Source organism: Takifugu flavidus, unplaced genomic scaffold (assembly GCF_003711565.1).
Source record: "Takifugu flavidus isolate HTHZ2018 unplaced genomic scaffold, ASM371156v2 ctg645, whole genome shotgun sequence".
Classification (NCBI taxonomy): domain Eukaryota; kingdom Metazoa; phylum Chordata; class Actinopteri; order Tetraodontiformes; family Tetraodontidae; genus Takifugu; species Takifugu flavidus.
The window spans coordinates 1-10,814 of NW_026622257.1; the positions used below are offsets into that span (position 1 = coordinate 1).

Genomic DNA, 10,814 nt, shown 5'->3' on the forward strand with positions numbered 1-10,814 from the left:
ATTCAGCCTAGGTGGGCGATGGAGGAGTAGGCTAGAATTTTACGTACTTGGGTTTGATTCAGGCCTCCTCATCCGCCGACAAGTATGGAGAGGATGGCGAGGAGGATTAAGAGTGTTTGGTTGTTGGGTTGAATTTGTAGTAGAAGGGAGAATGGTGCGATTTTTTGTCATGTGGCCAGGATAAGTCCGGTTGTAAGGTCTAGTCCTTGTATTACTTCTGGGAGTCAGGTGTGGAGCGGGGCTAGTCCAATTTTCAAGGCTAATGCAATAGTAATTATGGTTGTTGGGACTGGGTGAGTAGCTTGCTGTAGTTCTCATTGACCTGTTATTCAGGCGTTGGTTGTGGCTGCGAGGAGAAGGGTTGCTGCTGCGGCAGCTTGAGTTAAGAAATATTTTGTAGTGGCTTCAATTGCTCGTGGGTGGTGTTGTTGGGCTATTAGGGGAATAATAGCTAGGGTGTTGATTTCTAGGCCCATTCATGCAATTAGTCAGTGTGTGCTGGTAGTTGTAATAGTTGTACCTAACAGCAGACCAAATAAAAGGGAGGCGGTGATATAAGGGTTCATTTGTAAAGGGGGGATTTTAACCTCCATTTTTAGGGTATGGGCCTAAAAGCTTATTTAGCTGACTTTACTAGAAAGTGGTGTAGTGGAAGCACTGAGAGTTTTGATCTCTCCGGGTTGGGTTCAAGTCCCTTCTTTCTAAGGAGCTGGAGGGAATTTAACCCTCATGATTCACTCTATCAAAGTGGTCCTTTGTTTCAGGCACAGTTCCTTTTATATTTGAGGGGGAAGGCCTGCTATTGTAGTTGGGAGTGCAAGATGTCAGATAATGAATGCTAATGTAAGTGGTAGGAAGTTTTTTCATGTGAGGTGTATTAGCTGGTCATATCGGAATCGTGGGTAGGAGGCTCGGGCTCATAGGAAGATGAGGGATAAAATGGCTGTTTTTGATATTAAGTTGATAGAGGTCAGTTCTGGAAGAGCGGGTATATGTAAGGCTCCTAGGAATAGGATTGTGGAGAGTGTGTTTATTAAGAGGATGTTGGCGTATTCTGCTAGAAAGAATAGGGCAAAGGGGCCTCCTGCATATTCAACATTGAACCCAGATACCAGTTCGGACTCTCCCTCTGTTAGGTCAAAGGGGGCTCGGTTTGTTTCGGCTAGCGTGGAGATGTATCATATTGCTGCGAGGGGTCATGTTGGGATAATAAGTCAAATGCTTTCCTGGGTGACGTTAAATGTTTGTAGGGTAAAGTTGCCTGTAAAAATAATCAATGATAAAAGGATTAGTCCTAGACTTACTTCGTATGAGATTATTTGTGCAACTGCTCGTAGGGATCCTATAAGGGCATATTTTGAGTTGGAGGCTCATCCGGAGCCTAGAATAGAGTAGACTGCCAAGCTAGAGATAGCTAGAACAAATAGAATGGCTAGATTTAAGTCAAGGATGGGGTAGGGGAGGGGCATTGGTGTTCATATTATTATGGCGAGAGTAAGGGCTAGTGTAGGGGCAATAATGAATAGGATGGGGGCGGAGGTGGATGGTCGGACAGGCTCTTTGATGAAAAGTTTAACGCCGTCGGCGATGGGTTGGAGGAGTCCATAAGGTCCTACGATATTGGGCCCCTTTCGTAACTGCATGTAACCTAAAACTTTTCGTTCAATTAATGTTAAGAAGGCTACGGCTAGTAGAACGGGGACAATAATGGTTAGGGGGTGAATTAAGTGGGTAATTAGTATTGTAGTCATAGTTAGGGAGAGGAGTTGAACCTCTGTTCGAAGGGTTTAAGGCTTTTGCAATACCGGGCTCTGCCACACTAACATGTCATGTTCTTTGACTTAGTTTTGTACTCTCTTATTTGCTTGAGCTGGATTCAGCAAGTGAGAGTGGGGCTTGTTTGGACATTGGCCCCTCTTTTTCGGTCCTTTCGTACTGGAAAAAGGTACTTCATAGATAGAAACTGACCTGGATTACTCCGGTCTGAACTCAGATCACGTAGGACTTTAATCGTTGAACAAACGAACCTTTAATAGCGGCTGCACCATTAGGATGTCCTGATCCAACATCGAGGTCGTAAACCCTCTTGTCGATATGGACTCTAAAAGAGGATTGCGCTGTTATCCCTAGGGTAACTCGGTTCGTTAATCGGCTTTAGCCGGATCATTATTGGTCAGATGTTCTGTATCCTAGAGTGGTGACTCTTGGTTTTAAAAAGGGTATTTTCATTCCACATGGGGGTTTTTTGTTACCCCGCGGTCGCCCCAACCAAAGACATTAAAACAGGTTCACTAGGTTTATTTCCTTTATTTAGGGTTTATTGACAGGGGCTGTTTTTTGTCTAAAGCTCCATAGGGTCTTCTCGTCTTATGGTTTTATCCCCGCTTCTGCACGGGGAGATCAAGTTCATTGACTTGAGAAAGGAGACAGCTAAGCCCTCGTTATGCCATTCATACAGGTCCACATTTAAAGGACAAGTGATTGCGCTACCTTTGCACGGTCAAAATACCGCGGCCGTTAAACATATAGTCACAGGGCAGGCGTGACCTCTTATTCACTGAAGCAAGAGGCGATGTTTTTGGTAAACAGGCGAGGCTTTGAGTTTGCCGAGTTCCTTCTTTTTCTTTTAGTCTTTCCTATTTGGCACACCAGTGTAGGGGTAACGGAGAAGTGTTAAATGTTTTTCTTGTTGTGAGTTTAATATTTATTTCCCTCTTTGGTTGGGTCCGTTGAATTTCGGTGGGGGTTCGTTCTGATGTACACTTGTGCTTGGAGGGGGTCGGCCCCTTATTACTCATTTTAGCATAATTTCTTCTATGGGAGCATAGAAAAGCCCGGTAGGGGAAGGGGTTAGGAGTGTTTTATTGGTATTTGTGGCAGGGATGTGCTAGAGCTTTAACGCTTTCTTGTGGTGGCTGCTTCTAAGCCTACTTAAGCGCGGTGCCTTAATTTTTATGATCCTTATCCTCCTGTTAAAAGTTGTTTCTTGTATCAAAGGGGCTGTACCCCCTTTGATTAACTCTTTTGGTTTCTTAAAGTCGGGTTAATATAAATAGTTATGGAGTTAAGAAGCCAAAAGGCTGAGCTTATACTCAGTTCTCGGGCAACCAGCTATAACTGAACTCGGTAGGTTTATCACCTCTACTCAAAGCTCTTTCCACTCTTTTGCCACAGAGACGGATGTGCCCTATAAAGGCTGTCTTGGAGTAGCTCGTTCAGTTTCGGGGTGTTAGACTAAAGTGCTCTTTGCCTAATTATACTAGCTAAATCATGATGCAAAAGGTACGAGGTGTAATCTCTGCTTTTTTTTACTTTACTGGGTTGTTTCATTTCTCTTTCAGCGTTCCCTTGCGGTACTTTATCTATAGCTCCTAGTTCCTTTTCTATCTCCTATACTAGGGTGGTAAAATGATTTGTTTTGTTTAGTTAAGTATCTTAGGGGGTATTTATAGTGGTTTGTTGTGGGTGGGGTGGGGGCTAGCTGTTAGGTGTCGGGGCAGCTCGATTTGCACGGGCGTCAACTCGGTGTAAGGGAGGTGCTTTAAGCTGTTAAGCTATGCTCCGGTTTTTCCAAGTGCACCTTCCGGTACACTTACCATGTTACGACTTGCCTCCCCTTTTCTTTTGGTGGCTTATTAGTTATTTTTAAATTAAGAGTTTGGGGAGAGTGACGGGCGGTGTGTGCGCGCTTCATAGCCGGTTTCAGCATGACACTCTATTTCTTGCTTACTGCTAAATCCTCCTTCGGGTGTGCATTTCAGCACATCTTTCGTGTTCTCTAGGCAGAGAATGTAGCCCATTTTGTCCCCCTCCATTCGCTACACCTCGACCTGACGTTTTTGGCTGTGCCAATTTTGTCTACTATTTGTCCTTCACAGGGTAGGCTGACGACGGTGGTATATAGGCGGTTAAAACAAGGAGGGGTGAGGTTGAACGGGGAGTATCGGTTTTAAAACAGGCTCCTCTAGATGGTTTTAAAGCACCGCCAAGTCCTTTGGGTTTTAAGCTAATGCTCGTAGTAACCAGGCGGATATGTACGTAGTTTCATATCGTGTTTAGGGGTAGGCATAGTGGGGTATCTAATCCCAGTTTGTGTCCTAGCTTTCGTGGGTTCGAGTTAGTGAGGCTACTTTCGTTATTGTTCTTCGTTGCTTCGGAAGCGTATAACAGCCTTGAAGGTGTTCGGTCTCAGTTTAATGTTTATAGTTCTAACCACCCTTTACGCCGTTGGCTAACAACTTGGGTCTCTCGTATAACCGCGGTGGCTGGCACGAGTTTTACCGACTCTTTAGATCATGACTAAGTCAAGTTTTCACTTATGGCTTAATGTTTATCACTGCTGAATTCCCTTGGGGGCGTGGCAAAGCTAGGTGTCATGGGCTACAAATTTGTGTGCCTGATACCAACTCCCTATTTCCGGACGGGGGGCGGGGGGCATTTTCACTGGGATGCGGATACTTGCATGTGTAAGTTTGATCAGAGTTGTTAGTAAAGTCAGGACCAAGCTTTTGTGCCTGCGGGACTTTTCAGGGTCCATCTTAGCATCTTCAGTACTCTGCTTTGGTTAAGCTACGCTAGCATATAATTATATTATTATAATATTATAATATATGATAATAATATAATGAGTATTTAATTAAGTGGAGGGTTTGGTTTAACTTAAAGGTCTCTTTTATTTTTTGGGGGGGTAGGGGGGGTATACGTTAATTTTTTAAAAAGAAGAAGGGGGTGAAATTGTATGATTGTTGAATCGTATTATTATTATGTCCTTGAAATCAGTAATGTAATTCTTATATGATGTCTTAATCCATTAATTGACATTATCGTAAATCAAGAGAAAATGTTCAACCTTGATGAACCGTTGACGCGTTGCACTCTGAAATGTCAATTGAAAGGAAAAAGAGAAAAAATAACCTGACCCCTGTGGAGAGAATGCTCGGCATGTGGAGTTATCTCACTAATGAACTCCACCAATAACTTATGTCAGTGTCGATAAAAGAATGAGGAGTAAATCAGTCAATGGCCCTGAAATAGGAACCAAATGCCAGGAATAGTTCATTCAGTGAAACCCCCACTATTATTGTCCCTCACTTTCAATAATAATATGCATTAAGAAATCAACTGATGGTCGGTTCTTACTACATTGATAATTGATATTTTATAGGATGTTGAGTCCTGGTATATCTTGACTGATAAATTTATTGTTCGTTCTTAAGTTTCGTTCAGTTTTTAAACAGTTTTAAGGATTTTCTAGTTATGCTTTTAGCATTCTTGATTTTTTGTACTTGTTCTATGTGTAAAAATATTATAAGTGGATGTATAATATTATGTCTTAGTTATGCATTGTATTAATGTTCGATATATATGAATGGGGATAATACATATATGTATTATCAAAAAGTAGTTTAATTAAGAATGCTGGCTTTGGGAGCCAGTGGTGGGGGTTGAAGTCCCTTCTTTTTGAGCATAAGAGGGGATTTTAACCCCCGACGTTCGGTTTACAAGACCGACGCTCTGAGTCTGAGCTACTAATGCTTGTTAGTTTAGTATTTTGTTTTCTAGTCAACCGGCTATTGGCATCAAGATCAGGAAGAGGGAGAAGTAAAGTACTGAGGCAATTTGTCCGATAATAATGTAAGGGTGTTCGACGGGTATGCCTCCAATTCAGGTTAAGATGACTACGTCGGCGATTAGGGTTCAGAATAGGAATTGTGATAGTGGGCGGAATGTTAGGCTTCGTTGTTTGGAGGTGTGTAAGAAAGGAACTACTATAAGAATTAAGATTGAGGCAAGAAGGGCCAGAACACCTCCTAGCTTATTGGGGATAGATCGCAGGATTGCGTATGCAAATAGGAAATATCATTCTGGTTTAATATGGGCGGGGGTGACAAGAGGATTGGCTGGTGTAAAGTTGTCAGGGTCTCCGAGGTAGTTTGGGGAGAATAGGGCGAGTGCTGCGAGGGCTGAGAGCATGATTGTGAAGCCTAGGAGGTCCTTGTAAGAGAAGTATGGGTGGAATGGGATTTTGTCTGCGTTTGAATTAAGTCCTAGGGGGTTGTTGGAGCCTGTTTCGTGAAGAAAAATAAGATGAACGATAGCAGCGGCTGCAACGATAAATGGGAGGAGGAAGTGGAAGGCAAAGAATCGTGTTAGAGTGGCACTGTCTACTGAAAAGCCTCCTCATACTCATTGAACGAGTGTGTTTCCTACGTAGGGGACGGCAGAAAGCAGGTTTGTAATTACGGTGGCGCCTCAGAAGGATATTTGTCCTCATGGAAGAACGTACCCTACGAAGGCGGTGGCCATTACTAAAAGTAAGAGGACTACTCCTACGTTTCAGGTTTCCTTACTTAGGTAAGAGCCATAGTAGAGACCTCGGCCGATGTGGGAGTATAAGCAGATAAAAAAGAATGAGGCACCGTTTGCATGTAGATTACGAATTAGTCAGCCGTAGTTTACGTCTCGGCAAATATGGGCTACGGATGAAAAGGCGGTAGAGATGTCGGATGTGTAGTGTATTGCAAGGAACAGTCCTGTGATGATTTGTGCAATAAGGCATAATCCGAGTAGGGAGCCAAAGTTTCATCAGGCGGAAATGTTTGAGGGGGTAGGGAGGTCAATTACTATGTCGTTTACGATTTTTAGTAGGGGGTGGGTTTTGCGTAGGCTGGCCATTAGTGTTTTTGTAGTTGAGTGACAACGATGGTTTTTCACGCCATAGGTCCTGGTTAAAATCCTGGCAGAAACTATGTTTTATGCGCTTGTTTTTCTTTTATTAGGGATGTTGGTTGTGATAATTGTGTTGTCTACAAATCCTGCTCCTTTTTATGGAGTTTTCAATTTGGTGCTGGTTGCACTTCTTTGCTGTGGGGCTTCGGTTTTACATGGGGGAACTTTCTTGTCTTTGGTATTGTTAATGATTTATATGGGGGGTATGTTGGTTGTGTTTATTTATTCGTCAGCGCTGTCTGCAGATAAGGATCCTAAGGCGCCTACAGGCTGACAGGTGGTTTTGTTCTTTTTTGGATATTTTTTTTTTGTTTTTGGTATCTTGTACACAAATATGGTCCTTGATGAAGAGGTTTGATGAGGGGTTTCTGGAGAGATAGATTGAGATGCAGTTTTTCGAGGTGATATGGACGGGGTTTCACTTATATATTCTAGCGGTGGGGGAGTGTTGCTATTAGGGGCCTGGGTCTTGTTATTGACGTTGCTTGTAGTATTAGAGCTGGTGCGGGGGTTGGGTCGGGGGGCTCTTCGAGCGGTTAGGTGAGAAGAACAAGGGTTGATAGAGCAAGGGTGGTGAGGAAGAGGACAAGGTATGTCTTGATTGATCCCTGTTGGATGTTACTAATGGAAGAGATGAGGGGGGTGTTAATAGATGAGATTGTTTTGGGTCCAACTTTTTCTAGTCAGGTTAGGTCAATAATTTGGGTAGCAATTGTTTGCCCTAAGATGAGATTAATTTTAGGAGAGGCACGGTGTACAATTGTTGGGAAGAAGCCAAGTATGTTTGAGAAGTGGTGGGAGGACAGGTGTGGTGTGGGTTTAAGTTGTTTGGAGGTTAAGGAAGCTAATTCTAGGGCAATTAGGAGTCCCAAGATTGTGACGATAAGAGCAGTAAGTTTAACAACTATGGGTATTGATATTACAGGTGTTTTTGTTGGGAGAAGGTTTGTGGTAATTAGTAGGCCAGCAATAATGCTGCCTCATGCTAGTCGTTTGATGGGGTTAATTACAGATGGGTTATTTTCATTAATTGGTGAAAGGGGATTAAAGCGAGGGTGGCCTATGGATACGTAGAATACGACTCGTAGGCTGTAGATAGCTGTGAAAGAAGTTGCTAGGAGGGTGAGGCATAGGGCTCAGGCGTTTAATTGGGAGGTGGTTAAAGATTCGATGATGGCGTCTTTGGAAAAGAAGCCAGCTAGGAAGGGGGTTCCGGTCAGGGCTAGGCTGCCAATTGTTAGGCATGAAGAGGTGACGGGGGTCAAGTGGTGTATTCCTCCCATTTTTCGGATGTCTTGTTCATCATTTAGGCTGTGAATAATAGACCCGGAGCACAAGAATAATATGGCTTTGAAAAAAGCGTGGGTGCAGATGTGCAGGAAGGCAAGTTGGGGTTGATTTAGGCCGATGGTAACTATCATTAGGCCTAGTTGACTGGAGGTTGAAAAAGCTACAATTTTTTTGATATCGTTTTGGGTTAAGGCGCAGGTAGCGGTAAATAGGGTGGTTAGGGCTCCTAGACATAGGCAGAGTGTGAGAGCTGTTGGGTTGGTTTCTAAGAGGGGGGAGATACGGATTATTAAGAAGATTCCTGCAACAACTATAGTGCTAGAGTGGAGTAGGGCAGAGACCGGCGTAGGACCTTCTATTGCAGAAGGAAGTCACGGGTGAAGGCCGAATTGAGCTGATTTGCCTGTTGCGGCTAAGATCAGGGCAATTAATGGGAGGGTTATGTCTGTGTTTTTAGTGGAAAAGAAGATTTGTTGTAGTTCTCAGGAGTTTAGGCGGGTGGCTATTCAGGCTATGGCGATGATCAATCCAATGTCTCCGACTCGGTTATAGATGACTGCTTGTAGGGCAGCTGTATTAGCGTCTGCTCGTGCGTATCATCAGCCGATAAGAAGGAATGATATGATACCAACCCCCTCTCAGCCGATGAAGAGCTGAAATATATTATTGGCGGTGACAAGAATGATTATTGCGATTAGGAAGACTAGAAGGTACTTAAAGAATCGATTTATAAATGGGTCTGAGTGTATGTACCAGGATGCAAACTCTAAAATGGATCAGGTTACGTATAGTGCTACTGGGGTAAAGATAATTGAGTAGGAGTCGAATTTAAGGCTGATGTTGATGTCAAAGGTGAGGGTGTTTATTCAGTTTAAGTTAGTGATGATGGACTCAGTTCCTTCGTTAAGGTGAAGGCATAGGGGGAGGAGGCTGACGAGGAAGGCGTATTTTACTGCTGTTTTCACTTGGATGAGTGCTCAGTTTGGGTTTTGTGGTTTTGGGGAAAAGGTTGTTAAAACTGGGTAGATGAGTAGTGCAAAAATAATAATTAGGGTAGATGTTATAATTAGAGGAGTGGAGTGCATAGCTTTTACTTGGAGTTGCACCAAGAGTTTTTGGTTCCTAAGACCAACGGATTAGCTATTATCCTTTAAAAGCTGGGTCGAATGAGCCCCGGAGTTTAACCGAGGGGGATGAAGATTAGCAGTCTTCATTGTTGCGAACCTCTTTCGGTGGACAAGAGGGGTTTAACCTCTGTTTTTAGAATCACAATCTAATGTTTTGATTAAACTATGTCTACAGGCAGTTCACCCTCAGATTAGCTCTGGCTTTGTAATAATTAAGATTAGTGGGAGGAGGTGGAGGGCAATGAGAAGGTGCTCTCGGGTGTGTGAGGGTTCGAGAGCTAGGAGGTGGTTGGGGGCGGGCCCTCGTTGGGTTATGAGGAATATATAGAGTGAGTAGCCGGCAGTAATAAGTGTGCCCAGTCCAGTAAGGCCAATTGTTCAGGGGGATCAATTGAATAGGGAGGTAATAATTATTAGTTCTCCTATTAAGTTGGGAAGGGGTGGTAGTGCTAAATTGGCGAGACTTGCGATGAATCATCAGGCCGCTATTAGAGGGAGTATTATTTGTATACCTCGGGCAAGTAGTATAGTTCGGCTGTGTGTGCGCTCGTAGCTAGTATTAGCTAGACAGAATAAGGCGGATGATGTTAATCCATGAGCAATTATAAGGATTAGTGCGCCGGTGAATCCTCAGGGGGTTTGGATAAGAATACCTCCAACTACCAGTCCTATGTGGCTAACTGATGAGTAGGCAATTAATGATTTTAGGTCTGTTTGACGTATGCAGATGGAACCAGTTATAATTACGCCTCAGAGGGCTAAGACAATGAATGGATAGCTGAGTTCTTTGGTTAAGGGGTCTAGAGTGACTAAAATTCGTATTATGCCGTAGCCTCCTAGTTTTAGTAGTACAGCGGCTAGTACTATAGATCCTGCAATGGGGGCTTCTACGTGAGCTTTTGGTAGTCAAAGGTGAACTCCGTAAAGGGGTATTTTAACTAGGAATGCCAGGATACATCCTGCTCATCAGATTTTATCTGCGTATGATGTTAATTCAAGTTGGCCTAAGTGGGGCAGTATAAGGAGGGATAGGGACCCATTAGAGTTTTGTAAAAGTAGTAGTGCGATGAGGAGGGGTAGAGAGCCTGCTAGGGTATAGAAAAGGAAGTATGTACCTGCGTTAAGACGCTCTGCTTGGTTTCCTCAGCGAGTAATGAGGATCAAGGTAGGGATTAGAGTGGCTTCAAATATTACGTAAAACATGATCATTTCTGTGGCGGAGAAGGCAAGGATCAGGAAGAATTGCAGGGAGGCAAGAAGTGTAATATACATTCGTTGACGGTTAATTGGTTCATGAGATGTGTGGTTTTGGCTGGCTAGGATTATTAGAGGAAGGAGTCAGCATGAGAGAATTAAAAGGGGGGTTGATAGTGGGTCAGTGGCCAAGTAGGGGTTGAGGAAAGTTCATCCTGTTTCAGAAGCGTTTTTTAGCCATAGTAGACTGGTAAGAGCAATTAGGAGACTGTTAAGGAGTGAAGAGGGTCATAGTCATTTAGGGGGTGTTAATCATGCTGCTAGGATAAGTATGGTGGTTGGGATTAGGATTTTTAGCATTGTAGGAGGTTTAGGTTTTGTAGGTGATCTGATCCGTGGGTACGGGCTGTGGCGACTATTAAAGCTAGTCCTACACCAGCTTCGCATGCTGAGAATGCTAGAAGGAGTAATGGT

At 43.5% G+C, this 10,814-nt stretch overlaps 5 pseudogenes; all 5 read right to left on the reverse strand.

Annotated features, from left to right (window-relative positions):
• Positions 1-2: 2 nt before the first annotated feature.
• Positions 3-593, reverse strand: LOC130521025 (NADH-ubiquinone oxidoreductase chain 2-like; annotated as a pseudogene).
• A 181-nt stretch (positions 594-774) lies between these two features.
• LOC130521023 (NADH-ubiquinone oxidoreductase chain 1-like) lies at positions 775-1,751 on the reverse strand (annotated as a pseudogene).
• A 3,784-nt stretch (positions 1,752-5,535) lies between these two features.
• On the reverse strand, positions 5,536-7,326 carry LOC130521024 (cytochrome b-like; annotated as a pseudogene).
• Positions 5,536-9,104, reverse strand: LOC130521021 (NADH-ubiquinone oxidoreductase chain 5-like; annotated as a pseudogene).
• On the reverse strand, positions 5,536-10,808 carry LOC130521022 (NADH-ubiquinone oxidoreductase chain 4-like; annotated as a pseudogene).
• Positions 10,809-10,814: the final 6 nt, after the last annotated feature.